Consider the following 14,019-nt stretch of genomic DNA (forward strand, 5'->3'; position numbering starts at 1 on the left):
GTATATGCCAGTTACTTAGTCTTCCTGTCTATCAGGTTTCAGCATTCAGGAAGTAAAAGAAACCTTGTTCTGCTCTGGTGCCTCTCTGCTAATTGCTTTTATCCTTGTTATACTTTGACATGAAGGAGGAAGTGTGCTTCACTCCCCTACCCTACATCCAATTCCCACCCACTCCCTCTTACTCTGTTATTATACTTCCTAAACATGCATTACACTAACTGTAACAGGTTTCTCTGGGTTTTCCAAGTTGATTTTTATTTCAAAGATAGCTTTGTGATTTGACCTCACCTGTCAGGATGTGACATGGTGGGTTGCAGTGTTTTTTCATACAAGTGAAGATGAGTTCCAGGTTGTTTGAATCTCTGGGTCTGGTGCACACTTACTGATAAAGGTAATTTGTGTTAACAAAGTCTAGAAAACGTGCCTGCAATTTTGAGGGAGTGCATGTTTCCTAGTGTATAAATAAGTAGTTAAAGTCTTCCATGAGTACAATGTTTGATTGGATGGAGAGTGCCTCCAGTAAGTCCTGGTAAGAGTTCTGGAATTCTTGTGACTTAGATGGTGACTAATAACTTGTTAAGATAGGGTAAGGGACTTTATCCAGGTTGATTTGCATGTGGATGAACTCCAAGGTGTCATCCTGTTTAACCAACCTTGAGGAATACTTGTTGCTAATGTAAATCAAGACACCTCCACATTTGGACCCAGTATGCGCAGCTGATAGTCTAAATGTGTGGAAGGAATTGTAGCCTTGCACTTGCCGAGTACTTTTTGCAGCTTTAAACCATATCTTGGTAATGGCACAGATGTCCGATTGTGGACAATTTTTAAGGTGTGAAGTTTCTTGTTAGGACTTCTAGCACTGAACATTAATAATCTTAGCTCCCTTTGGGTTTTATTTGGTATGTCTGTAGGTTTTTCACTTTGGTATTGCCTAAAAGAGGGTGTAATAAGTTTTAGCCAAAATCAGACAGACCAGGGGTGATGGGTGTACGCCATCCTTGACAAAGCAATATTGTCTGTTGACAATGTCATCCTAGGCTGAAAGTTATTGAATACCGATGGACTGACACCAGTAACTAAGTTAAATGTTAAGCAGTTATTGTTTGTACAGCATCCTTGGTGAAGGTAGAATGTTGCTCAATGGAAAGCACACACCAGTCTGAGACACATATTTAGAGAGCTCCATAATGTCTGTCTTCATATAGTTCCAAGATGTACATCTCAGGTCATTTACACCCACATAGACTATGATAGATTCATACAGGTACTTGTAGTGCAAAGATTTGTGTGTGTGTGTGTGTCTGTGTGTGTCTGTGTGTGTGTGTGTGTGCGTGTGTGTGTGTGTGTGTGTGTGTGTGTGTGTGTGTGTGTGTGTGTGTGTGTGTGTGTGTGTGTGCATCCTGAGTCCAGATAAGCAAATTACCATAATTTTCTGAAATGTTTGCACTTTGCTGTAGCATAGACTAGATTCAAGCCTGCTGAATCTAGTTCTGTTTGTATAACTCAAGCACTTAACCAGACCATCTTTTGTTGAAGAGGGTTCCCCTCCACCCTAGTGGCAGGAGTGTGCAGTTAAAACTCATCTGAATGAAGGTTGCCAGAACAAGACTCAGTTTTAAGATTTTTTTATAAGTTAATTTATTTAGATCAATCTGCACTTGTTTGCTACATAAGCACTGTGCTTGCACATCTCACACTGCCGCTCAGTGGTGGGCACCATTGGTAGCTATAGATGCAAACACTTTTGCCTGCAAATTTTCCATTAGTACTCTGCTGGTGCTCCATTGGTGAGTTCTTGTGATTGTCCCTCACTGACAGGTGATAAATTTAGCAAAGCTCATGAGGTACCAACACAGATCCTACCCACTAGCCCTTCGTATTTTTTGTCCACTTCTCCTATCCTCTATTTTACCTGGTCCTTCCTGTCCTCTCCCTATTTTCTGACCACATCAACTTACCTAGCATTGTGGATGGACAATTTCCCACAATTTCTCCAGCCACCCTGGTTAATATGGGGATCCTGAGGCAATGTATTCTAGTCCACACAAATTTATTATGTGAGAGATGCATCTATATCACGAACCTAAAATCCAGGCTCTCTCACTCACCAGTCAGTTCATCTGATACTAAGCAAGTTGTCAGCAAGCACACCTCACTTCCTGCACCTACTAAACCAGCAACACATAAATCTACATATGCAGAAGTCCATACAAGAAACTTACCTAAACATTAGAGACCTCCCAAATACAAACACAAGCATGCTTCACATAATACATCCTCTGCAGGATATAGTACACATTATATAGCACACATCAGTATATCACCAGTCAAGCCCCTAAGGCATAACACAAAACCAAACATCTTAGTCATAACTGACCCAGTTTTGAGACACCCAGATGCTCCTCTCACCAGGTTGAATAAGGAAAAGGTCAAGGTCAGCTGTCATCAGGTGCCAGGATCCACCACATCACATACACACACTTAAGTCTTTCAACAACAGGCACTGTTATGACTCCATCATAGTCTGTGTTGGTGTGAATGACTTGAGACATACCTCACTGGACTATATGAAGAGAGCCATGACTGAACTCTCTGATTATGTTTCTCAGGCAGGTATGTCCCTAGCCTTAAGCAGCATTTTACCTTCGCCTAGGATGATACTTGAATACAAACAAAAATTGATTAGCTTTAACAATTGGCTTAGTTTCCGATGTCATTCAAAGGGGATCCAGTATCTGAAAGCCTGGGATGACATGGTCAACAGACCTTGATGGTTTGCCAGAGATGGTCTTCATCTGTCATCCTTGGGATTTTGGTTACTGGCTAAGGCTCTTGGCATCCCTATAGTGCCTTTTTTAGGCAATGTCATAAGAACAAAATTCCCGATGTAAAAATACCCTCAAAAACAACCTCAAGGGTATGTTGCTAAATTCTAGGAGTCATAACATGAAACTGCACTCACTGGAAGCACTCCTCACCCTGGAAGATGCTGACATTTCTGCAGTCACTGACACCTAGTTTAAGGCTGCAGAGAGCACCCCAGCTATACCAGGTTACATATAAGAAATCTCCAAACACTCGACCCCACCCAGTTTTGCTTTGTCAAGAGAAGATCATGCTGTTAAACTTGGTGGACTTCTTCAAGACAGTCACCAAAGTCCTAGATGAGGGCACATCTGTGCATATGGCTTACACTTAGCCAAGTCCTTTGACACAATCCCCACTCAGATATCATGGATAAACACACCCAGCTGGGTAACAACTCATATATTGTCAAGTGGATTGCAATAGAACTCATATGGTCAAAATAGGGTACTCCACCTCCTTCAGCAGACCAATAACTAGAGTTCTTCAGCAGGGATCGGTTCTGGGACCCCTATTGTTTAGAATCTACTTCTATGAAGTACAAGCTAAAATTAAAGGACTGTGACTGACAAAGTTTCCTGATGACTGAAAACTGGGAGCAATAATTGAAACCCCTAGCGATGTCAACATCCTGCAAGAAGGTTTTATGCAGACTAATGACTGGTGCCAAAGTCATGGTCTTAAACTTAATGCAAAAAAATGCAATATCATCCCCTTTGGCAAGGGTGATGTTCCTGCAAACTACCACATCGAAAGCAATACCCTAACACACAGTCAGTGGTAACAGATCTGGGCAAACAGGTTGACAGCAACCTTAACTTCGATCACCATGTCTCCACAGTGGTAAGAAGTGCATGTTATATTGCTCATCTCAGAATAAAGGCATGCCTCTAGAAAAAAAATAGGTTATAGCCCCCCCTCCCCCCATTTACTCTTCCCTCATCAGGCCAATAATAGAGTACAATATTGCCTTTGGTATGTTCCTTTCCAAATACCTGCAGCAATTGGAGAGACCACAAAAGTTCCTTACAAAGAAAATTCAGGGTCTTCAAGATCTGTTTTATGCAGACAGATTGAAATTATTTATTATTTATTTATTCACATTCGTTTACCGGGAGAGTCCACTGGGCCATGCTAGCCCATTTTCAGTGGAAGCCCGGGGAGAAAAGCTCCACAGTAACAGTTAGAAATGACAGCAAATGTCAGCATTGCTGACAGTAACAAGTATCAATGAAACAGATACAACCTGTCAATCTACATATGAACTCAGAGATTGGACAACAAAAGGAAAAAATGAACAAAAACAGGAACATAAAAGTTTCCTGACCTACTATTTACATAGCAGTACACTAAGGTGTCAATAACATTAGTATTTGACTACAGAAGTATTTACATAGTAAAAAGTGACCCAGTGACACAAAGTATATCCTGCTAATAAACACATGAACTTATAAATTGCACAAAAAGAACACAGAAGTTTCCAAACCTGCTATTTACATTACATAGAATAGAGTAGCCATTGTGAAAACTATATAAATCTAGAGTAAGGGGTACAAGGTTACAGGGGGAAAGGGGGGTGAATTTGGGTGTAGACAGAGTAGGTTAGAATTTAGGTACCTGCTGATGAAGGACTTGAGCAGTTACATATCCATCCATAAAGAGAGGGGGCTGTAGAGGATAGCTTTGAAGGTAGCTGGTTATGGTTGTAATCAGATTGGAGCAGGAAGGTTGTTCCAACTTTTGGACATGTTCTGTGAGTATCGTAATTGGCCTGCTGGGAGTTGTGGCGTGTGTATTTGGTGCAGACATTGGTGTTCAGAGCAAAGAGAATGGGCTGGATTATACAGGGAGAAGATGCAGCTTAGGGCTGGGCAGTCATATGATTTATAGATCATTTTATGAGGGGTGGATAGCTAGAGAAGGAGAAGATGGGGGGTTCAAACCATTTCAATTGCCTTAGGGTAGTACAGTGGTGAGTAGAGTGGTGACTATTTGTGGCAAACATAGCAATTTTGTTATAGCAAGTGTTTAATTTTGTCACTAGGGAAGACTGCAGACTGGTTAATAAGGGGGCACCATAAGTTAGGGAAGGTAGAAGGTAGGATAGTATGAGTGCTTGTTTGGATGGGAGGGAGAGAAATTTGTTATGTCTATATAGCAGCCCAAGTTTTCTGGGGGTCTTACTAATATTGTTTTGGATGTGGTGATCAAATTTAAGATTTTTATCAATAATTATTTCTAGCAGTTTAGTATGGGTAACTAGCTCAATTTGGGTGGGGTCGTGAGAGAAAATCTCAAGGTCAACTTTATTGATGGGTGACTTTCTTTTGAGAGTGAAGATTATGAGTTTGTTGGTTTTTTTTTTTGGATTTAGGGAGAGATGATTTTTGTGTAGCCAAGATTCTATTGAGGAAAAAGTAGCTTGGGTAATTTGTTTTAGGGTGTTAATATTGTTAGCTAAGCAGACTATAGTGGAGTTGTCTGCATACTGGATTAGGGAGCCTTGTGAAATAACTTGCTGGAGATTATTGATAAATATGTTAAAGAGAAGAGGGCCCAGAATAGAACCTTGGAGAAATCATTGCCACTTTACTCTGTGTGATACACACTGCTCAGAAGTGACCTGTGCCTTGCATACAGAGTAATCTCTGACCCAGCTTTAATGGAAATGCTGCACATTTGCTAGTCAAATGGCACATGGGTCACTCACTTAAATGACCTCAACCTGGTATGTGATATCAACAGAACTTGCTGGAGAGACAAATTTGTCTCACAGAGGTTGCCCCACTTTTGGAGCAAGCTTCCTATTCATGTTAAACAAAGCCCCTTGTTTGCCCTATTTAAGTGCCATTTAATTGGACGAGTAACTGGAAATTCACCCTGGCAGTTCTACTTGTGTTCCTCTTGGACAGGGGCAAAATATGTTGATTTTAGTATTTGCATGAACCAGACAGCCTTGGGAACACGGGTTGAACTTGGTTAAATTTGTAAGGGCCCTGTGATCATTAGCCTAGTAACTTCCTATGGTCTTCTTTTCCATTCTGGTGAGTGGGCATCTGTGCAATCCCCTTTGACAAGAGTCCTAGGTAAATTGTTTGCTAGCTTTATGGACTCTGTATTTGGGAGTACATTGGGAGTAAGCACATGTGTTGTTTGGTGTTGCTTTGTTGTGAATTTAAGAGATTGCTGAGGATAGGCATTACCATTTGCAGATTAAGGAGGTCTTTGGGGTTTGAGGAAATTGCTTTTTAGTGCCTCAGCATAAGATAGCTTGTGTGTGGTGGACACTATGTGTGATGGATGTAGTGTGTATGCTGTGCTCTGTACGTACATATCTCTCATACAGTGTTGGTCTGTATAAGGATTAAAAGGTTTTCTGTGAACATGAGACAATTGCTACATTGTTTCAGGATTCTCATAGCTGGCAAACAGGCTACAGAGACATTTGAAAATTGCATATTCATGTTATCTGGACCTGTATTAAAGTGGGATTTTAGGGTATGAGGACTAGGTATTACAGAGGTCTCCTAGGGTTCTCTACAAGTTTATGGACTAGAGTTGAATAATGACAGGATGTTTTATTAGTGCTATGATTTCATTTTAGCTCTATCTGTTGCACAAGCTAGCTGCTCTGAGATTAACTCTGCACAATTCTTCACTAAATTACAGGTTACAGTCCTAGTACTAGTTAAATTTAACTGTACAGGCACTTAGATTGTACAGGGCACTGCCAATTGGTGCTGTGCAGTGAGCTGCTCTACACTAAACCGCATCATTTGTAGAAACAGAAATGAAACTGAAATCTTAACTCCTGAGCCCTCTGACTAATACAACAACTGCACTTTCAGACCCTCTGGACTGCTCACCAGCTCAGATAGCCCACGTAAACATCTTCTGCAACAAGATTGATTACCTTAGTCATCTTAATGTAAAAGCACTGCAAAAAAGGTCCTAAAGTGCAATGCAATAACAAACAACTTATTAAATAACTAAATTGCCCCTCTGCAAGGCAATTACATGATAAAACAGTTCAAGTAGCAAACAGAAAGGAGAAAAGGCAATTTGTGGCAAAATACACTTTAAATGCTCAGAAACTTGCAAAATATAAGCAGCAATAATTTAGTGAAAAATATGTGCAATAATACAGTCTGAAAACTTACCTTTGCATGGATGGTATGGGATTCAGTTTAAACACTTCTTGAGGCACAAGCAAGAAGTCAATGTTAGCTGGGCTTTGTGGAAATGAGCGCCGAGAAGTGCAAATATGCTTAATTATATAAGCAGAAATTAAAGCAAAATCTAACTCCTGAATCCTCTGGCCAATAAAACGAGACAGTTTGAGCCCTTCATGAGGGCTTTCCAGCTCAGATAGACCAGGCAAATATATTCTGCCACAAAATGGATGATCTTAGTTCTTTTTTTAAAAGCCTGCAAAAAATGATACCTCAAGTGTAATGCAACAATAAACAACTTATTCCCTTGCTAAACTGCCCCTCTACAAGATTATTACAAGACAAAACAATTCAAGTACCAAACAGTAAAGGAGAAAATGTGATTAAAGGCTTGATATGGTAATATATAGTAAAATAATATTTACTTTTATAACAAGAAGATATCTTTTCTGTATTAATGTGCTCTTAGTTTAATACTCTCCATTAGCAAAAAATATTGGTATGCAGATGTGTGTGTGTGTGTATATATATATATATATATATATATATATATATATATATATATATATATACATATATATATATATATATATATATACTTGTAAAATCACAACACTTGGCACTTTATTGAATAAATACTGAAAAATGTATGTTTTGTGAAGAGAGCAAAGCATCTTCCTCCTAACTTTCAAGAATTATTTCTAAGATGTAGCACTGCAGAGAAAAACAAACACACATTTTGCTATTCGTAAAAGTGACTCAGCTCTATTCTTTACAAACTAGTCTCTGTAGAAACGAATTAAGTACAGTCGTGTACACTTACCATAAATGTAGATGTTCGAGTGTATTCACTGTTGCAGTCATTACATTTGGGTAATCTGCTGGCAGGTTGCCCTCAGTCGGCCTGAATAACAAAGTCTTGGGTCCTGCATCGACTGCTGTCTCCTCTTCCATGATGTCAGGTCATCAGGGGTATAAAACATGCAGCTGACACCATTTTAATCAGTTTTTCTTGTCCCAGATGTCAGGTCCCCCCCAAATGGGGACCATATATATATATATATATATATATATATATATATATATATAAACTGTAAATATATATATAAATGCACTTTAGAAACATAAAATTTACCTTCAACTAAAAGCAAATACACCACACAGGCTTTTAAGTATAGTGAAGGAAAGCATAGGTACAGAAAGGGGGCTGGCAGGTGGGTAATCCGGATTGCAACAGTGAATACACTCAAACATCTAAATTTATGGTAAGTGTACACAACTGTACTATGTTCTTCATGTTTCAGTGTTGCAGTCATTACATTTGGGTAGAATCCCAAAGCTATGGATGGGAGGATGGAACTAAATGCATTAGGAGCAGTTATAAGGCCCTGCAGGACTGCAGTGGCAAAGCCTGCCCTGGATTTAGAGAAGAGAGGTAAATGATAATGCTTTGTGAACGTATGAACTGAGCACCAAGTAGCAGCTTCTAGAATGTCTCTGGTAGTAACCCCTCTGAGAAAAGCTGCTGAAGTAGAGGCAGCCTGGTGGAATGGGATCTGATCCCCTTGGGCACAGGTTTGCCATGTTGCATGTAGCAGAAATGAATGCAATGCCTTATCCATTTAGAAATAGCCTGCTTTGATATAGCCTTCCCCTCTGATCCTGCAGCAAATGCTACCAGTAGTTGCTCAGACATTCTTAGAGATTTTGTCCTGTTTAAGTAGAATCTTAGCTGTCTTGTGTACATCCAATGAATGCAGAATCTGCTCCCCCTTGTTCTGCTGATTTGGGAAAATAGTTGGAAGGTGAATGGTCTGGTCAAGCACCACACTGGATACCACCTTAGGCATAAAAGAAGGATTGGTCCTGAGGGTCACCCTGTCAGGGTAGAAAATAATGAAAGGCTCCACTGCCATGAGAGCCTGTAGTTCTGAAACCCTTCTAGCTGAAGTGACTGCCAAAAGAAAAGCTGTCTTCCAAGAAAAAATTTTTATATCAGCAGTAGCTGCTGGTTCAAAAGGAGGCAGGGTGAGTTTTTCCAGCACAAAATTGAGGTCCCATGCAGGAGTTGGTGATCTCCTGGGAGGCCTTAAATTTTTGTCCCCTCTGAGGTACTGTTTTAGCAGTGGATGAGAAAAGAGAGGAGGTTCTGTGTTGTAATGAGCCGAGATGGCAGAGGCATGGATTTTTATCAAAGAAAAAGATAGGCCCTTGTCAAGCATCTCAGTTCAGTATTGTAAAATCTGAGGAATATTGGGCTTTGCTGTGTCTATTCCTTGTGCTTGGTTCCAAGCACAGAATCTCTTCCATTTATCAGCATAAGAATTTCTAGTACTAGGCCTTCTGGCTTCCAAAATGACATCCATCACAGGTTTACTGAGAGATGTGGTTGGTAAAATTAGTTGATTAGCCATGCTGCAACATTCAGAGTTTGGAGCTGACTGTGCAGAATCTGATAGTTCTGCTGAGACAATAGGTGAGGTGTTTGAGGCAAGTACCACAGAGGAAGGTGTGACATATTCCTTAGAAGTGGGTTCCAGTGTTGGTGAGGCCAGTCCGGAGCAATTAAAATCATTTTTGGTTTTTCCTGTCTGACTTTTAGTAAGACCTTGGAGAGTAGAGGCAGAGGGGGAAAGACATAGACTGATAGATTTTTCCAGCTGAAGGATAGAGCATCCACTTGCCATGCTTTTTTGTGATGAGTTCTTGTGCAGAATTTGTCCAACTGATAATTTTGGGGAGAGGCAAATAGATCTATGTCTGGGCTTCCCCATTTCTGTGTTAACATGCTGAAGATTTGTGGATCCAGTTTCCATTTGTGCGGATCCATAAGATTTCTGCTTAGGTCGTCTGCCAGAGTATTTTGCTTTCCTGGCAGGAATTGAGCTTGAAGATGTATTTGGTAAGTCAATACTGTGTTCCACAAGGCCATGGCTAGTCTGCAAAGGGGGTAGGAATGGGTACCCCCTGCTTGTTTATGTACCACATAACTGTGGTGTTGTCTGTCGTTATCAGTAGTTGTCCTGGATGAAATAAGTCCTTGAAGGCTATCAGCACATTCTGAACAGCTAGCATTTCTTTCTGGTTGATATGTAGATGCATTTGGTTTGGTCTCCATTTGCCCTGAAAGCATCTCCCTGCCAGGTGGTCCCCCCAAGCATAGTCTGATATATCTGTAGTTAGGGTTTGGGTGGCAGGGGGTAGAGTAAATAACAGTCCCTTGTTTTGGTGACATGTCTCTGTCCACCATAGAAACTCCTGTTGCAGACAGGGAATGAGAGGAATCATTGTTTCCAGGCTGTGACAATGTTGACTCCCTAAGCTTTTTAGGTACCATTGAAGTTTCCTCATATGCAGTCTCGCATAAGGAATTAGTAGAATGCAGGATGCCATTAACCACAAAGCCAGCCAAATTTGTCTTGCAGATAACTGGGTTTTTGTTGCCATTTGTTTAAAGTATGTTGTCAATTGCATTTGTTTGTCTGGCGTGAGGTAAGCCATCTGGGCAGTTGTATTCAAGCTTGCACTCAGGAATGTAATTATTTGAGAGGGTAACAGTTGTGATTTCTTTTCATTTATGGTGTACCCTAGGCATGCTAGAAGCCTTTTTACAAATGCCAGATGTTGAAGAAGAGTGTCCTTGTCCTCTGCCTGAATGAGACAATCGTCCAGATAAGAATAAATTTGAATGTTTCTTTGTCTGCAGAATGCAATTACTGGTGCCATGCACTTTGTAAAGACCTTGGGCACAGTAGATAAGCAAAAGGGCAGTGCAGAGAATTGGTAATGCAAAAAGCCTGTTTTGAAGCAGAGGTATCTTCTGCAAGATTCCCTTATTGGGATATGCAGGTATGCCTCTTTTAAGTCTAGAGTTACCAACCAGGCATTCTTGCCTAGCATAAGCTGTAGCTGTTGTAAAGTCAGCATTTTGAATTTTGGAATGTCCAGGAACATGTTGAGAATTGATAAGTCCAGTATTGAACGCCATGATTTGTCTTTTCTGGGTACCAGGAAAAGTCTTGAATGAAATCCTTGTCCTTTTTCTTTTTCTGGTACCAGTTGAATAGCCCCCATATCCATGAGGGACATGACTTGTTTCTGGGCCTCTGCCCACTGGTTTTGTGGCAGATCTGGCCATCCATTTGGAATTGGCAAAGTGTGGAAATGAAATCTGTACCCCTGGGATACTATGTTTAATACCCACTTGTCCTGGATAATTAACTGCCAATTTTGAGCATGAAGTGCTAGTTTTCCCCCCAAGGTGGCTGCCAAAAGATAAGTGCTTGGATATGGTAGAGGAAAGTCATTGAGACTGCTTACTGTAGAGTTGTGCTTTGTTACCTCCAGATTTGGAGGTGGAGGTACCCCGTTGCTTTGACCTGTAAGATCCCTGTGATTGATATCTGGAGCCTTTAGAGCACCTGGGTTTGTCCTGAATGGCTATGTCGGACACAGGAAAGGACCAATTCTTAGTAGGCCAGTGTCTACTGAACCTGGGTGGCTGTACTTGCAAGAAATCTTTTACAGTTTGCATAGATTTAACTTTGTCTTCCTTTTTCTTTAAAACCTCTTCTGCCTTATTTCCAAACAGACTTTCATGCTGTAAAGGGGCATCCAACAATTTAGCTTTAATATGATCAGGCAGATTTTGCTCCTTGAGCCAGGCATGCCTTCTTATCACAGATCCAGTTATGGCGGCCCTGCAAGAGGCCTCCAAGGAATCAAAACCACATTGCAAAGTATGCTTTTCAATCTGTTCTGCTGAATGCAATAAATCCTGTAACTCTTTATTTTCCACACAATCAGAAATCAACATCATTTTCTATTTCAGTAAGCCCATAACATGCTGTTGGTATTTAAGCATATGAAACTGTCAGTTTAAAGCCCTGATTGCCAAGGTTGCAGATGTATAAACCTTCTTACCCCATCTATCCAGCGCCCTGGAATCTCTATCAGAAGGGGTAGGATTTTTGGCTGTAGAAGCCTTAACACCCTTGGGACCCTGAGAAATAGTCTCAGGGTCAGCAGCACGATTTTTGAAAATAAATTTGTAGGAGTCAGGAACCCTGTAATATCTGTCTGGATTACTAGGAGCCAGAGGCAGGGAATCAGGTGCCATGCTTGATTCCAAGAACACATCATCAACAATGTCTAATACAGGAGGTATTGCCAAAGGCCTATGCTGAGGCAGAAGAAGAAAATCCCTAAGCCTCTTTTTTGATTCAGGGAAGTCCTGACTCTCCCAGTGAAAATGTTCCCTTAAAGTATGCAAAGTTTCTCCAAAACAGTAATCCTAAGGAGGAGATGCAGATGGGATGTATTCCTCTGCATCGGAATCCTCATAGGGTGGAATAGAAAATTCCTGATCAGAAGAGGAATCAGAAGAAATGGAAACCTGATCTGAGGATTCATAATCAGTGCTTTGCCTAGTCCTCTTAGCGGGGAGGGGGGGGGGGCCCCTGATCAAGGTAATTAAATCTTCAGCCATTTCGATAATTTGTTTTTTAGGCATAGGGGCTTGAGCACATGGCTCATGCATCGTTTTTTTAGACATAGAAGTGGGTTTTGACCTTGTTTTTGTTGATGGTGTCAGATTAATGTAAAAATGTTGAGGCCTGAAAACACCCTCAGAAGCTGGTGCCTGCTCAGGGGGCTCCGGAACCATCCAAGGGAGAGACATCCATGGGTTCAATACTTTGCGAATTTCGTGGCATACTGGACTCCGAATGGGTCTCGGTAGAGGCCTGCAAATCAAATGTAGTGGGCATCAGGGGCTGCTAAAGAGCCTCACTGAGTACCAGCAAGCAGGTGACTGGCTTAGGAGAAGCTTCGTCATCGGGTTTGGACCTCTACCATCTGTCTCTGTCTTTTTCCTTGTGTTTTTTGTGAACTCTGGTAGTCGGATTGCTAACCGACGACATTTCAGGGTAGTTAAATCTTGAACCAAAATATTCAGAAGCAAAAATATACCGACTTTTAATAGTGCGTTGGTTAAATTTAGCACAAAACCGACAGCAAGGCACGTTGTGATCAGGGCCTAGGCAAGGAATACAGTACAAATGAAAGTCCTTATGAGGTATTTGCTTCCCATAAGTAATAAATTATTAACTTTTACTGACATCGGTAAGGAGCAAGAAAAAGTTTCCCCAATGGGGTACTTAGCTTTAGATTGAAGACTTCAGTTCTGAAACTCGAAAACAAAAATTTCAGGAGTTGGCCGACTGGCACTTGTGAACTGCTTATGCTTCGGGCACCGCGCGACAAGAAAGACTGGTTAAAATGGTGTCGGCTGCATGTTTTATATCCCTGATGACCGGATGTCATGGAAGAGGAGACAGCAACTGACACAGGACCCAAACTTTGTTATTCAGGCCGACTGAGGGCAACCTGCCAGCAGATTACCCAAATGTAATGACTGCAACAGTGAAACACGAAGAACATCAGAGCAAACTTAGCTAAGACCAGTTCAAGGTGAGTAGTGTTAATATGGGATGTTTATTTAATAAGTTATATGACCTATAAGTAGCATGTTTAAACTAAACACTGTTCAAGTTAATTAAAAATATAGGCAATCAATAATAAATAGAAATTCTATGTAGTTTAATGAAAATATGGAATCAGAAAACACACACACACACACACACACACACACACACACACACAGGTTTCATATCGGAATAAGCACTGAGCTAATGAAACATTCACAGGTTTCATCTGGTTTGAGACACCACCAGAGAAACAAATGAGAATAACTGACTATTTTCTTCAGTGTAAATAAGTCATAGCACAATCCTTAATGGTGTAGGTCTAGTAATTAAATCACTGCCTATAAAAAACAATTCAATGGGTAACACTCATGCACACACACATTGAAAATATATTTCTCTCTGTATTTATTTTCATATATAAACATATATGTATCTGTGTGTGTCTGTGTGTGTGTGTGTGTGTGTGCGTGTGTGTGTGTGGATATATATGG

This window comes from Protopterus annectens, chromosome 5.part1 (assembly GCF_019279795.1).
Source record: "Protopterus annectens isolate FY-2018-M chromosome 5.part1, PAN1.0, whole genome shotgun sequence".
NCBI classification, from domain to species: Eukaryota; Metazoa; Chordata; order Ceratodontiformes; family Protopteridae; genus Protopterus; species Protopterus annectens.